Source organism: Myodes glareolus, chromosome 19 (genome assembly GCF_982192425.1).
Source record: "Myodes glareolus chromosome 19, mMyoGla1.1, whole genome shotgun sequence".
In the NCBI taxonomy this organism is placed as follows: domain Eukaryota; kingdom Metazoa; phylum Chordata; class Mammalia; order Rodentia; family Cricetidae; genus Myodes; species Myodes glareolus.
The window spans coordinates 64,000,622-64,016,910 of record NC_142044.1 but is presented as its reverse complement, the minus strand read 5'-3'; the positions used below and the strand labels follow the sequence as shown (position 1 = coordinate 64,016,910).

The following is a 16,289-nucleotide window of genomic DNA, read 5'->3' as shown; positions in this document are numbered from 1 at the left end:
TTAAGACAAATCCTTGTATCCCCGGCTGGCCTTGAAATCATTTAGTAGCCAAGAATAACCTATAACATCCTGACCTACTTCTCTTCCCTCCTCCTCCCAGGCACTGGAATTCCAGAGGTCAAACTCAGTTCATGGGGTTTGTGCTTTTACCACTGAGGCATCTTACCAGCTCCCGTCATTTCTTTGAGACATGGTCTCAGTAGCCCAGGCTAGTCTCTAAGTCCCACTTCCACCTCCCAAACATCGGTATTCCAAACACATGCCACCATTTCCAGGGATCATTTTACTGATCTATCAACACAACGGTTGAAATAATCATCCTATTTTACAGATAAAAAAGCTGAGGAACTCTGAGGCAAGCAAACTAGAAATCCTTAGTGACGATGGCAGAACTTGAAACAGTCAAGATTCCTAACCCATCTCTTGTTTTAGTTACTTCTCCCCTGGGCGCAGGAACGACAGCGCTACCGAAGCAGGTGGTACTGAGAACGATCACACCCACTCATGCTCCACTCACTCGGTAGCCCAGGCTGGCCTGGGCATCACTGACCACACTGGTCACTTGCAGGAGTCACCTACTGGTGAGGTCGGGGTAGTGATCCAGGCAAGCTCATGGTGCCCCCCACCCACAACAAGTGTTCCCAGAAAAGCCAGAACAGCCTCTCTCTGTGGAGGGCGGCTTCCTTCTCCCCCATGTCTGCCACACCCGGAAGTAGCTGTCTCTCTCCAGGGCCTGAGTGGGAGGCCGGCAAGGGGCAGAACTGATGTCTTCAGCTCACAGAGCTGCCCTTGTCTCCTGGCTTCAAGGAATCTGCTCCTCACTGAGCTTCCAGCGCCCTAGCGGGGAAACCCCTTGAGAAACATGGGCATGAAAAGGGAAATGCAGAGCACCCCAAACTAGAACCTTAAACGGCTGAGCAACAAAAAGCAGCGTGTGAGGGAAACAATGTTATTCACAAGGCTCCTAGGAAAGGGCCATCTCAAGTTATTGCAGCTGTGTAGCCCAAGCTGGTCCTACGGAATAGCCCAAGGATCAAGGGATGGCTGTGAGCATGCGTGGATGATTTCAGGCGCCAGACTGCAGGTCGGGAAGGGAGGAAGTGTAACTCCTAGTTCATATCTTGTCCTGAGGCCGGTTTTACCCCTTACCACATGCATATATAAATTTGTCATTTAAGGGAAATAAATGACTTTGTCTTTATCTTATTTATCAGTATTGTGAGAGGGGATTAGAGGACAACTTTTGGGAGTCAATTCTTATCAGGTAGGCTCTGGGGACCAAACTCAGGAGTCAGAATGAGGTTACAAGCCCTCTAGCCTGCTGAGCCATGTCGATCTCCCACCACACACCTGTTTTTTGACTTAGGGTTGGTCTCATGTAGCCTATGATATTCTCAAACTTGTTATTTAGCCAAGTGTGGCCTTGAACCCCTGATCGATTGATCCTCTTAGATAAGAGGTGTGTGCCACCATCTTGTGGACTTCCACCAGTGGAGGTCAGGTTGGCAGCTCCTGTGCTGTGGTGGCTCAGAACCTTCCTGATGCTGTGGGGAGGACCACTGACATCCCCCTGATGCTGTGGGGAGGAGCACTGACATCCCCCTGGTGTTGTGGGGAGGACCACTGACATCCCCCTGGTGTTGTGGGGAGGACCACTGACATCCCCTGATGCTGTGGGGAAGATTATTGACATCCCCCTGATGCTGTGGGGAGGACCACTGACATTCCCCTGATGCTGTGGGGAGGACCACTGACATCCCCTGATGCTGTGGGGAGGACCACTGACATCCCCCTGATGCTGTGGGGAGGACCACTGACATCCCCCTGATGCTGTGGGGAGGATCACTGACATTCCCCTGCTAGGAAGGAACAATTCAGGCCCTGTTGTTAGGGACAGGTCTATGGCATGTACCTCCAAGTTAGGTCATTATGAGAACTTAAAGTCACAGTTAAAATCATAGTCAGGCATGGTGGTTCACGCCTCTAACTCCAGCACATGGAAGACTGAGGCAGGAGGATTGCCCCAAATTTGAGACCAACTGGGCTACAGGAGACGGACGCTTTTTCAAAGACAAAACTGGAGGCAGGGCTCATGCCTTTAATTCCAGCACTCAGGAGGTAGAGGCAGACAGATCTCTGAGTTCAAGACCAGCGTGGTCTACGTGGTAAATTTCAAGACAGCCAGGCTACACAGAGAAACTCTGTCTTAAGGAAGGAAAAGGATTGGAAAGATACAGTAAATACAAACCTAACGACCTGAGTTAATTTCCAGGATTCACATGGTGGGAGGAGAGAACTAACTTCTAAGAGTTGCTTTCTGACCTACACACGCACAAGCATGAACACACACACAGACTGTAAAAAAAAAAAAGGGAGGGATTAAGATGATTAAAATATAGTATATACATATATGAAGTGTCATAATGAAATTATTGTTTTACACAATAAATTGTAGGGGAAAGTGTTAGAGCTGTGGAGTTGCAGAGACACCCTAACTTAATCAGGAAGCCAGGCTATTCTTAGAGCTGCAATAGGACAGCTCTGGAGGGGTAGAGGGCTATAGGACAGCTCTGGAGGGGTAGAGGGCTAAAGGACAGCTCTGGAGGGGTAGAGGGCTATAGGACAGCTCTGGAGGGGTAGAGGGCTATAGGACAGCTCTGGAGGGGTAGAGGGCTATAGGACAGCTCTGGAGGGGTAGAGGGCTATAGGACAGCTCTGGAGGGGTAGAGGGCTATAGGACAGCTCTGGAGGGGTAGAGGGCTATAGGACAGCTCTGGAGGGGTAGAGGGCTATAGGACAGCTCTGGAGGGGTAGAGGGCTATAGGACAGCTCTGGAGGGGTAGAGGGCTATAGGACAGCTCTGGAGGGGTAGAGGGCTATAGGACAGCTCTGGAGACTGGAGCTGCAATAGGACAGCTCAGCCCTGGAGGGACAGTGTCCTGACTTACTAGGAAGCCGGGCTACCTGAAGCAGTGGGAGATAGTTTCCCCGCAGGATACAGCAATCCTGCTCTTCTGGAGAGCCTGCTATGGTTGACCTCTGTTCTGTTCCCTTAAGGGAACGTCTTAGCAGAGCTATCTGCTTCTTCTCCCGCCCAAGATGTTACTTCTTTAGGTAATACTCGCTAAAGGGGAAGTCCCTGCAGAAATGTAGCAATCTCCTTGGGCTCTGACAAAAAGTTGTTACTTTTTCTGCTCAGCTTTGCTCAGCCCGTCATAGGGAGCATCCCAGGAAGGTTCTTCTGTTCTGCTCTGCCTTCCTCAGTCCCCTAAGGTTCGTCCTAAGGAGGAAAAAATGGCAGCCTCTAACTGAACAGGCAGAGAGGCTTATATAGGGCTTCTTGGGGGGGGGCTGCTTTCCCAGGGAGAAGAAGGATTGGTTAATTTAGTTGGTCAGGGGCTGAGATGGCTCTGATTTCATGGTCCTTTTTAGCTTTTTGACTCTAATCTTAGGACCAGGGCATTTTTTTTTCACTGGTTCTGATTCTAGGGACAAAGTGTGTTTCTTTGTCACTGGTTTCAGAGTCAGGGCATGTTTATTTAGTTCTGGGTTCAGGGATACAGATATTTCTTTCCCTGGCTTAGGTCTCAATCCAGGGTATATTTCTCTCACTGGCTCTGGGTTCAGAGTCAGGATGCTCAGTGATTGGTTGGTTTCCTGCTCCAGTTGTCTCTTTTACCCTACATAAATGCTAATCATTTTCTTTTTAAAATTATTATTATTAGTTTTTCAAGACAGGGTTTTTCTGTGTAGCCCTGGCTGTCCTGGAACTTGCTTTGTAGACCAGGTTGGTCTGGGACTCAGAGATCTGTCCACCACTGCCTCCCATGTACTGGAATTAAAAGGTGGCTAATCAATTCTTATTTTAAAAGTTAATTTATTGAAAACCGCTTCAGAAGGTGAGGCACAAAACACAGGCTGGTGTAGCTTCTTGGAAAGCGAAACACAGCCTCTTTCAAGCTCCAAGGTGCTGTCAGTGGTCAGGAGCCTGAGCCTGCCCTGGGGAAGTGCAAGTCCAACACCTCAGGCCATGTTGGGACCTAACTGAGGTCACATATTCCTGATGGTCAAAGTGGTCAAAGGTGAGAGGCAGAGTGGGGCAAAGGTGATAGGTCAAACCTAGGCAGGGAGTCTAATAGTCAAGGAAAGAGAAATGGGGACAGGGTCCCCTCATCCCAGCAGGAAGAGCCATGGGGGAGGGCAGAGCCTCTGCAGAGGAGCCACAGGGAATGAGGCTTGATCCCCCAGAGGGCTGGACAATGGAGGGTGTGGGGTTGGGTCCTGGAGCTGGAGGTGATTATGCGAAGTACACAGGACACCTCCCTTTTTACTCTGGTGAAAATGTAGCCCTGCACCTGAGAGAGCTGGGAGAGCATCTGCCTGTGTTCTACTGGCTTACAGGCTTTCCCAGAACACCTCTGAGTCATTCAACCCAAACACAGGCTTTTAGATCAAACCCCTGTCCCTGAGTCTTAGAGACTCAAAAATGCAAAATCATTTTACTACCAACCAAACGAGAACCAGCATTCTTTTTTTTCTTTTTTCTTTTCTTTTCTTTCCTTTCTTTTTTTCTTTCTTTTTTTTTTTTTCTTTTTTGAGGCAGAGTGTGGCTGCTCAGATCAAGCTCCAACTCCAGACCTCCAGCATTAACGTCCCCAATCCTGGGAACAGGCACCAGTGTCTACCAGAAGAGAGTATCCAAGCTGGGTAAGGTGGTATACTTCCGCAATCTCAGAACTCAGGAGGTAGAAGCCAGAGGACCAGGAATTCAAGGTCATCCTCAATTATGCTATATAGGGAGTTCAAGAGTAGCCTAGTCCACTTGAGACTCTGTCTCAAAACAACAACTCAACCAAATAAACACACACACACACACACACACACACACACACACACACACACACGAGGGCTAGAGAGATGGCTCAGCAGTAAAGAGCATTTGCAGCTCAGTGATGAGGACCAGGGTTCAGATCCCACACCCCTGTAAACAAGCCGGACAACTCCTCTAATTTACAAGGCACAGACACATAAGCGACTGCAGCCGTTAGATGGGCGAGGTACCAGGCTTTTTCTCTGAGCCACCAACCAGCTCCCAAATCATGACATAGAGACTGACTAGTTTTGAACGCTGGGCCTTGCTTAGAGGCGTTTCTGGCTAGCACTTTATTAAATTAACCCTTTTCTCTTTATCTATTTTGCTTCGGGGCTTATTACCTTTCTTTCTTATTACCTTTCTTTCTTATTACCTTATCTTACTTTCACTGCCTTTCTCAGTCTGTCTGTCCTCTGCCTGGCTTCTTGTCCCCAGCATGTCCCTCTTTCTCTGCTCCTTCTGGTCCCGTTCTTTCAGCTGTGAGCCTAGATTTCTTCTCCCATTTATTCTCTCTGCCCGCCAGTCCCACCTGCCTTTCTCTGCCGAGCTATCGACTGTTCAGCGTTTTATTAGACTCATCAGGTGCCTTAGGCAGGCAAGGTGAAACAGACACACACATCTTTACATCACTAAACAAGTGCAGCATAAACAAAACACACATTTACAGTCACTCTGCAGTATATACAAATGTAACATATCTTTCCCTAGTTAAATAATACTCCACAACAGGAAAGGGAATTTATGTGTCCGCGAGTTATCTGCCTGGGACACCTGGACAAGCCTCTGGACTAGCCACGGCCCAGCACGACCCCCGCCGGGGGCCTCAGGCTCTGGGCGCCGCAGCCACTGTGGCTCCTGGTCGGGGGCCCTCGCCGCCCGCGGCTTGCGATGCAGGCGGTCTGGGGTATCCGCAGACACTGCACCGGAGGGAGGGGCAGGATCTGGAGAGAGCGGTCTGACTCCCCGTGTCGGGAGCGGAGTCGACGCACCTGCCGGAGCGGGGTGTGGCGCCACCCATGACAGGACCCGCCCCGCGCCGGGCCCGCCCGCCCTCCCAGCCTCCCCGTCGGGAAACCGGCAAATGACTCGGCGGCGGCGGTTCGGCCTCGGCGCGATAGGTAAGCAGCAGTGGGGCGCTCGATCCCGCGGTGCCCTTGGACCTCGCAGCCCTGAGCTTCTCGGGGACTCGCTTCACTCGCGCTCGTTCTGAGTCCCGACTTCCTGCTACCCGCCCCACTCCTCTCCGACCCGCAGTCAAATGAAGGGGCCGAGCCAGACACCTCCTCTGGTGCGGTGCCAACCAGCGCCTCGCCTGGGGAGACCCCCTCCACCTTTGCGCTCCAGAAACGGGGGTGGGGGAGCTTAAGCGGGGAGCTCCGACCCCTCTTCCCGTCTCACACACCCGGGCGCCTACCCTGCGCTTCCCCAGATTGCGATCACTTCATGTGCTCAAGCGCGGGAAGACCTTCAGAGAGGGTCCTTCCTGCCGTGTCACCTTTGCGCAAAAGGGACAAACCAGGGGAAGCCTTTTTGGTGGGGTCCCTTGCCTGCTTGATTCCCCCTTGGATGCTTGGCACTTTTGAGGGGTAGAGAGCAGAGTTCTGTGGTATTGTATAGGGAGTGTATGACTTACTGTCACCAACTTCCTGATTCTCTTCCTCACTTGTTCCATACCTCATGAAGACTACAAGGAGAACCCTCCTGTTATTTGCCCAAGGGCCAGTCGTTCCAGACTCCAGACCACTGCTTCTGTGGACACTGCTGATGATAACTTGCCCACAAAGCTCAAAAAGGGAAGCCTCTATCTTAAGCAGGAACTCACCGCAGTGGTCTCAGGGAGAGCTTTAAGGGTTGCACTCTGAGCTCATCCCGAGACCCACAAAGGCAGGCATTGGCTGACGTTAATGACTCTAGACACACCAAAGAACCTCCAGGGCTATGTTCACTTAACCGCAGGTGTGTGTGCATTCCACAGGCCCTCCTCCCCTCCCGACAGGAGAGCGTTCCCCTGTCATCAGAAAGGCTAAGAAGGATGAGCTGAGCAAATTCATGTGATGACTGGATCAGGGTTCTGAAGTCTACTTCATTCAAATTAGCCAAGAGCCTGCATCAGCACAGGCATTCCCCAGCTATGCCACGTGCTTCGGGAACCCAGTGGTGACAGGAGAGAGCTGCTTCGGGGTTACCAGGACCAAAGAGCAAGACAGGACAGTCAAAAGGAAGTATAGAGCAAGTGAAACCCTGGGAAGCTGGCTGCCGGGTAATCTCTGCCCACAGCTGGTACTGCCTCCAGCACCCTGAAGAGTCCAGGAAAGGGAGGCCCCGTGGGTGTCAGGTGCCCTCGGAGATCACAACTATCTTAGCCCAAGTTCAACTGGGAGAAACCCGGACACGGATGCGATCATAGGTTGAATTCTTGTAGCCATTGTCCGGAACAGAAGTCAGGCTAGGGAGGGGCAGCCCTGTGCTCACCTGAGAGCTGCTCACAGAGGGAGGTAGTGGTGGATAATGAAGGCTGCTGGTGGCTGACTCAGCGCTCGCTCCCACTAATGTAGCTGTATAACCTTGGCCACATCACGTAAACTCTCTGGGTAAGGAGTAAATGAGGAGGTGCTTGTGGAAGTGATTGCTAGAGCTTTAGGTACCAACCAGACGTAAGATGTGTCAGGGCTCTGGACAGACATGAGCCTTGGTGTGAATCTGCTTTTTCCGTGCTGTGTGCCTATGGTCAAGCTAGTCACTCTGGGCTTCATTTTACTTCTGGGTAAAACAGAAGGTAGGAATTGATCATGTAGCTCAGTTGGCAGAGTGTTTTCCTAGTGCGCATAAGACTGGGGGTCCAATCTCTAGCATCACAAAAACTGGGCATGATGGCATACGTCTGGAACCTAAGCATTTGGGAGGTGGAAGCAGGAGAATCTGAAGTTCAAGATCCTCCTTGGCTAGGTAATGAGTTTGAGGCCAGCCTGGACTACCTGAGACTCTGTCTCAAAGCAAAAGCAAAATCCAAGACCAAACAAAACAAAACAAAACAAAAAAATAACTTATGTGAGGTTTTTGTTTATTCTATTTTTTCTTATTGTTGTTTTTCTCAGATGGGGTCTCTATATAGACCTGACTGAGCTGGAACTCACTACGTAGACCAGGCTGGCCTCAGACTCATAAACATCCACCTTCTTCTGTCCCCGCCCCCCAAGTGCTGAGATTAAAGGCATTCACCACCACTATCTTCCCAGCTTCTCTGGAGGATGGGGCAGAAGGGTTGCTTGAGCCCAGGAGTCAGGCTGAAGGCGAGCCTGGGTGGAATAGTGAGGTGATCATAGGCATGTCCTTGTGGCCAATATCTTTTTTGCTTGAAAAGCAAATGAAAGATGGTGATAACATTGCCCTAAACATCCCCCTGGGGCTGATGGACATAGTCCAGTGTCCCCAGTTCTGGAAGTGAAGCCGAATACCACAGTGGGTGTTTGGTTGGGCCAGATTTTGGGTAAACTTGGCTCTTCATATACCCTCAGCCTTTCTTCTGGAAAAGCCCAAAATGCCCGTTTCTGGTGGATGGGCTGAGACTGAGTGTTTCTGTCCAGAAGAGGTCAAGTGCAGGGCAGCGCCTGTCTCCGTGAGGATCTCAATGCTGTGATTGTGCTGGGTAAAGGCCTTGTGTGGTAAACAAGGATGGGTTCGGCCCAGGGAGAAAGGAGCTTTGAGAATGAGTCCCCTGGCACCTGAGAGCCCTGTGGGGTCCAGTTATTCTCCAGTACCCGGCCTAGCCTGGCCTGAGTCCTAGGGAGAGATGTGCAGAGAGAAACCCCTTTCTGACCACAGCTCTGCATCTAATGGCAAGACAGATCGGGAAGGAAGTTACTGCATGCACACTCACACACATGCACACACACATACATACACATACTCCCCCACACGCATGTCCATTCACACACATGCACACAGATGAGCATACACACATGCACACACATATATACACACACTGCTGAACACACACACCTCAGTGCAGAGGGATGGATACCTGGCCAAGCCGTCAGAATAAGCATTCTGGATACAGAAGCTTGAGAAACTGTTGAAGGGCGCAGAAAGCAAAAGGACGAAGTTGTCTGGATGTGTTGCTCACTCTCCTCCATGAACCTAGTGGGAAAGTCCCACGTGGAGAAAGCAGGGCAAGTGAGGAGTGACTCTGGGGACAAAGATGCACCCCCAACTCCCGAGGGCTGTGACACACCTAGAAAACCTTGCTTTCATTTGTTCTTTTAGAGATAGGATTTCACGTAGCCTAGGATTGCCTCAAATTCTCCACCCAAATGGAAGTGTCCTTGAACTTATTTTTGATTTATTGATTTTATCTTATGTGTGTGAATGGCTTTCTTGCCTACATTCGTATATGTGTGCCACGTGCATGCCTGGTGTCCATGGAAGGCAGAAGAGGGCAGTGGGTCCCATGGGACTGGGGTCACAGGTGGTTGTGAGGCACAAAGTCCCTCCAAGAGCAGCCATGCTCTTAAGCACTGGGCCTTCTCTCTAGCCCCTGACCTTGAACTCTTGGTTTTCCTTAATGATTGAAAGCACAGGTTTGGGCCACCACATCCTACTAGGAAGACCTCTTTTTATTTGTTTTTAATTTAATTATGTGTATGTGCCAGAGAGGAGTTGGATTCACCTGGAGCTGGAGTTGCAGGCAGTTGTGAGCCATCAGATGTGGATGCTTGGAACTGAATTTAGACCCTCTGGGAGAGCAGTGAGTTCTTTTAGCAGCTGAGCCACCTTTCCAGCTTCAGAAGACTTTTGGGAAAAAAAAAGCATTATAAGCAAGTGTCTTGACTGTCTGTTTTGCTTTGCTTTGCTGAGACCTTAGGAAGGAAAGGAGAGCCATGCCAAGCGTCTGGTTAGCCTGGAAGGTAAATAAATGCAGATGGCAAGCTGACTGCTGGATGAATCTGCCCCCATTAAACAGCCTTAATCTAAAGAAACGTGGCCAGGGCTTTGCTGATCACGAAGTAGAGAAGCCCAGAGCAAAGGAGTCTGGCAGATACTACATCTCGTCCTCCAGGGTGAGAACAGTTTTTGACGACAGTTTTGGGTGGAGAGGAAGGGCACCCAGAAAGAAGGACATAACCAGCAAGGGCTTGGTTACCTTGGTACCGTGAAGGGATTGAACATCACAGATCTTGGTGTGAACCAGGAATTAGGGGTGCTTCTGGAAGCACTGGGGAATTGCTCAAGTCAGCGGACTTAGCTGGCTGCTTGCAGACCTGAGGGCTGTGGCAGGTGGAAGTCTCCAACCATCCTGAGAAGGACTCCTGGGACCAGGAGCAGACTGCCCCAAGAGAAGAGAGGGTCTAGCTCTTTAGCCCCAGCCCTTAGAACCATCTGTCCCATGACCCCCAGCTTGTCTCCTCCTACCCACCACCAGCCAACAGATGGCAAAACTCAACTCAACCCTAGGAGGTTAGAGAGGCCCAGCTCCCACACCCGAGACCCTGGGGATAAAAGCCCGGCTTCCTGTTTAGTTGCCTGCTGTTCTGATTTCCAGTGAGTTATGCTTGGGGTAAGACGACAAAGGTGTAACAAACACTTTTTATGCCAACCCTGATCCTGTTACACAGTGGTGAGAAACTGGTTGGTTTTTTTTTTTTTTTCAGTAGAAAATCTGTTTGGATAACTTCAGTTCAACATTTTCTGTAAACCTAGAATGAACCTAGATGTGCTGGCTGCAGAAATAACTTATCACACTGTTCTGGGAGAACGAACCCAGGACATTACTGTAGTGTTGGTCTTCAGGAAGAGCCAAAGTGTCTGTGAAGGTGTAACTCAGGGACAGGTAGTGGAAATGTCCCACCGTCCTGGGACCAGAGACATCTGACAGGGAAGGAAAGCCCTAGAGGCCATCCGGTCATCTTCTCATAGTGTGACTACAGGGGAGGTAAAGGCAGCTGGGCTTGATGAAGAGAGCATGTCATCGGATGAAGGGACAACCATTTGGCCATACAACCTTGTAGCTCCCTTCCCCCTCCAGGATCTTGAAACCAACCTGTTCCGTGAGGTCCACCTGTCTACACCAACGCCTTGGTGAGTCAATTAACTTGAGCAAATATCCTGTGGGGATGGTGTGACAGCTCTCTCCCTGAAAGCCACAGAAGGCCACGTCTCTCTTCTCCCAGAGGTGTGCAGTTCATTTGCATATACAGGAAGAAACTTCATTACAAAGAGGCCACCTGGGTACGGTCTGGGTGGCTGACCCTGTCTCTCATGAGAGCCAAGACCTCACTCGGTGCTTCCTAGTTTTGACATCTTCAAGCATAGGATCCCTGAGTGGGAGTTGGGGAGAAGGGAAATGCAGTAAGGGGGGTTAGGGACGGAGGAGAGGTGCAGAAGAGCCCAGGCCCTGTAGCACTGCCATCGGGAGGTAAGAGTGACAGGAACATAGCAGAGCTCTGAGAACCCAAACCAGCACCTGCTCCTGGGAGCCTCTAGCTGCGTGTCTGCAGTCATCCAACCAAAGTAGGCTCACGGACACAACAAGGCTGCTGGATACCCAGATGGCAAGCTGCGTGTGACAGCAGAATGCCACCTAACTCAAACACTTGTGGGAGGTGCGCTCGGCGTCATTAGAAAGCCACTGTCCAAAGCTGACCAACGCTAGCTCCTTCCATCTATGACAGGCTGGGTCACCTACTCATACAGCTGGTACTCCAGACTTCGCAAGTGACAGATGGTAGAAATGGCATGGCCCTTGAAGTCCGGGAGTCCAGATCCCTGGCCAGGCATAGAGACACACTGACACAGGCAGGTTTGTGTCCTGATGACAAGAAGAGGGAAGTCAGGAGGCCAGAGGTGGAGGTGTGGCTCAGTGGGAAAAAGCCCTTGCCTTGCGTGTGTGAAGCCCTGGCTTAGATCCTCAGCACTGGGGGCTGGGGAGGAGAAAGAGAGGAAGACAAAGACAGGTAAATAATGCTTAACTCTGCTTTAGTTTTATGAATTCTGTATAACTGATGTTTCCTATTCCTTTACTGAAGATGGCAGAAGATCAGAGGAGACTCTCCTGGAAGAGGGTTGTGTCACCGAGTTTTAAATGTGGGGCTACAAAGAAGGCATTTTCCTAGACCTGGACTCATATCAGTGTGGCAGGAAAGCTCAAAAGTCTCACAGCAGCTTACACATACGATGACATCAGAAGTATAAAGTGTGTGCCGTACCGAAAATTACCTGAAAATGTGATTGTTCAACTGTGCTTACTTCATTGAGAAGTATAAATTTTGAAGAACACAGTTTTTAGTTCCTTTTTGAGACAGGTCCTCACGTGGCCTAGGCTGCCTACAAACTCTGTGTAGCCGTATGACCTTGGACTTGTGAGCCTCCTGCTGTCACCTCCTGAGTGTTGAGATTACAGGTGTCACCAATTTATCCAGTGCTGGGGTTGGAGAGGAGGGCCTCGTGTGGCCTAGACAGGCACTTGACCCACTGAGGTCCATTCCCCAGCCCCAGTTCTAATTTTATATCAAGTAATGTTTGTCACCTTCAGGAAGATAAAGTGTTAAATTTTAATTATTCAAAATTCATAAACTAAAAGCAAAAATAAAGTTTTCCAAAGATCCTTGTTGAGTCTGTAGCCTTTACACCTCAGAAGTTTCTTATGCCAAGAGCTGTTCTGAGACTTTGATGCGTGCTGTAGCCATAGGTAACAACGGAGAGGAAAATATAATAAAATCATGCAATGCAGTTTTGGGATGTTGTTGTTGTTTGTTTGTTTGTTTGTTTTTGTAGCGCTGGAGACAGCATGTGCCGGGCAAGCGCTCTACCACTGAGCTATGTCCCCAGCCCAACTTAGTTTCTCCTCTTCTCTTTTTAGGCAGTCGCTCACTGTATAGCCCAGGCCTGGAACTCGCTATGTAGCCCTTAGATTTTATGCTCTTAGATTTTTTAGAGATCCACCTGCTCTTCTCCTGAGTGCTGGGACAAAAGATACACCACCACTATAACTGTCTTTTTGTATTCTGGTCTTTTTTTAAATTAATTTTTATTTTATGTGTTTGACTGTTTTGCCTGCATGTATGTGTATTACATGCATGTCTGGTACCTTAAAGACCAGAAGAGGGTTCTGGATCCCCTGGAACTGGAGTTCTGAGCAGTTGTGAGCCCTCATGAGGGTGCTGGGTCCTCTGCAAGAGCAACAAGTGTTCTTCACTGCTGGGCCATCTCTCCAGCCCTTCTAATGTTCCCCCTGCCCTATGCTGGCTATTTAAAGACTCTTCAGTGACCGATTGGAATCAGTATTGGTGTAGCCTGGGCTCTGCTCTCTGAGCAGCAAGGTAGTGAGTGCGTGCTCTATCTAGAGGAGCCCATCCCCCATGTCTTCCTCAACTAGGACTTGGGGTAACTTGGCTCTGACAGTCTTATGAACAACAGGCCCAAGGGAGGGAGAGACCTGGGAGTGGATGCTCCCTGGCAGCCACAGGGCTGTGAGCACAGGTAGGAAGGGACGTGGGTCCTGCAGAGCTCTGAACTCAACCACCTACTATATTAGGGGTTATTTCTTTCCCAAGGCTCATGGGGCCCAACCTCCTGGCCCTTGTTTGCCATGATTCTAGGACTGTGTCTGCATGGGGCAGGAACCCTCAACCCCAAAGCCCTGTGGCATCCATGAAATTGATATTTCTCCAGGAATATCTTCCTGTTGCTGGCATGCTGAGCTGACACTGAGAACAAGTCCTTTCCTGCCAAGTCTAATCACAGGTGTCTCGTTTCATTTCAGGATGTGGTTAGGAACCTTGAGGAACTGCGGGTTCCAGAAAGAGCGCTTTAGACGGCCAGACTGGATCCAGAGAGCAGAAGTTCCAGAAGAGTTCAGTTTAACCCAAGGTCTGTTTCTCCAGGGACAATAAAAGGAATAAAGGTGTCCGCCTCTTCAAAGAGTGCTGGAGTGACGAGTAACTCCAGGAGGCCTTCCTGCAGGAGGTGAGTCCTGGCCTGAGTCTAGCTGGTTGCTGCAGTGTTACCACGCCTGTGTCCAGCTGTGCCCACTCTCGTGCTGGAGTGGGAAGTAAACAGAAAACTGTCCTGAGTGCAGGCTACAGGGTGGCTCAAGACCTGGCCCAGGCTACAGAGCCCAGTCTGCTCTCGACAGTCTCTAGACCGAGGTCTGCAGCTCAGGCAGAGCCCCTGGAGCTGGCCCTCAGCGTAGCTCAGGCCCTGGGAAAGAGTCTCCACGCACAATCCTGCTTCTCTCCTTGAAAACTTCGTGAGACCTGGAGGGAACCCTGCCTTTCTCAGCTGTCTGTGCTGTTCGCTACCTTTTACTTTCAACAGCTTGAATAGGCAGTACGGTGTGGGTTCCCAGTACGGTGTGGCTCGCAGTATGATGTGGGTTCCCAGTATGGTGTGGCTCGCAGTACGGTGTGGGTTCCCAGTACGGTGTGGCTCGAAGTATGGTGTGGGTTCCCAGTATGGTGTGAGTTCCCAGTACGGTGTGGATTCGCAGTATGGTGTGGCTCACAGTACGATGTGGTTCACAGTACCAGATGGTTCCAGTACGGTGTGGCTCACAGTACCAGATGGTTCCCAGTACGGTGTGGGTTCCCAGTATGGTGTGGATCGCAGTATGGTGTGGGTTCCCAGTACGGTGTGGCTCTCAGTACGGTGTGGTTCACAGTACGACGTGGGTTCGCAGTACGGTGTGGCTCACAGTACCAGATGGTTCCAGTACGGTGTGGCTCACAGTACCAGATGGTTCCCAGTACGGTGTGGGTTCCCAGTATGGTGTGGCTCGGAGTAGGGTGTGGTTTGCAGTAGGGTATGGCTCACAGTACGGTGTGGCTGACATTACCAGATGGCTCGCAGTACAGTGTGGCTTGGAGTAGGGTGTGGCTTGCAGTATCAGATATTCAGTGCTCCCTCCTCCCTGGCCTGCCCTGTAGAACCACCTCTTCCCTTTAATTTTATTTTCATTTTTAAAATTTTGTTTCTATTTTATGCATATGAGTGCTTTGCCTGAGTGCATGTCTGTGCACCACAGATATCTGGCGCCTGTGAAGCCGGAAGAGAGCACCAGCTCTCCCAGAACTGGAGTTACAGCAGTCATGAGGTGTCATGTGGGTGCCGGGAATTGAACCTGGGTCCTCAGGACACCCAGTGCTCTCAGCTGCTGAGTGTTTTCCCAGGACTGCCCCACTTCCTGGGACCTTCACAACCCTTGGGAAGAGGCGTTGAGCCTCACACCCCACTGTGTATCTTTGTGTCCCACCCTAAGACCCAAAAGAGTTTTGCTGGTGCCACTTCTGCCACTGGCAGGGCTGCTCCCCGGGTCGGATCTCCGGGTCCCTCTTACCTGGTCACCCAGCTGCTAGCGGCTGCTGCTCACCTCTTCGGCCACCAGCTGTCCTATTCCTCTTCCTAGAATCCTTTCTGGAAAACTGCTCCCCGTTCCTCAAGGGCAAACAGCGTGAGGGCTGCTGTCAGGCTTCACCCCAGCCAGCTTCTGCTGTGCTTCTCTGACCTCCCCCTCCCCCATCCTGGGCTGCTGCTCTCTAATTGGCCGGCCCAGCTCAGCCTTTGCTAGGCTCTGCACTTGAGATATGCTAAGCTTGTGCAGACAACTAAGGTGAACTCGGGGGCTCAGCCCAACGTTTCCCCCGTGTGACGTTTTGGCCTTCCTCCATCTGGCATTCCCTATACACTCCTCCTCTCACCTAAGGACACCCCTCTGATGCGCCCTCCCCGAGGGGAGGCCTTATTCATCCTTGCCCTTTCCGAGTCCCTGGCACATAGTAGGTCTTCCACTTATAGCAACAGAATCAATGAAGGTCTCTCATAGCCTAGATAATCCTTAATACAAAACAGGAATTTAAAAAAAGATTTGTTTTTATTTTGTGTTATGAATGTTTTGATTGCTTATATGCACCATATGCACGCAATGCCCTCAGAGGCCAGAAGAGGGTGCTGGATCCTCTGGAATGAGTTGTCAGCTGCCCTGTCTGTGTTGGGAACTGAACCCAGGTCCCCTGCAAGAACAGTGAGCACTCCTAACTGCTGAGCCACCTCTCCAACATCAAAACAAGGATTTCTTTCATTTATTATTGATAATGCTATAAAAGAAATCACTGTCTCCGCAGCACAGACTGAGCTTGCCGGCCTTTGAGTCCATGCTGACCATGTATTCTCCATGTACAAGGGACTCCCAGCACCAGGCTTCCCGCAGAGCAGACAGACCTGGGCTCAGCGAAGAGCACTAAACATCTCAAGCACAGTCACTTGTTTTTCTTCAGAGTAGACTCGACAGGTCTTGGGTGTGCAGTATGAGGGACGAGCGGGGGTGGGGAGGTAACTATCATCACCAGCCCAGGGTCACTTTAAAGCAAAGGATGCCAGGTGCGATGCCAAAGCCACCGATGCCTGGGGGTTTTGCAGGGAAACC

General features: G+C 50.6%; 1 long non-coding RNA gene across 1 annotated transcript in view; it reads left to right on the top strand.

Moving 5' to 3' along the window:
- The first annotated feature begins 5,917 nt into the window (after positions 1 to 5,917).
- The window catches only part of LOC148119031 (uncharacterized), an 18,189-nt gene continuing 7,817 nt past the window's right edge, over positions 5,918 to 16,289 (top strand). Inside the window, exons 1-2 of the long non-coding RNA XR_015735708.1 lie at positions 5,918 to 5,991; positions 13,632 to 13,834. This is a non-coding gene — a long non-coding RNA (uncharacterized LOC148119031). The remainder of the gene's footprint in view (positions 5,992 to 13,631; positions 13,835 to 16,289) is intronic.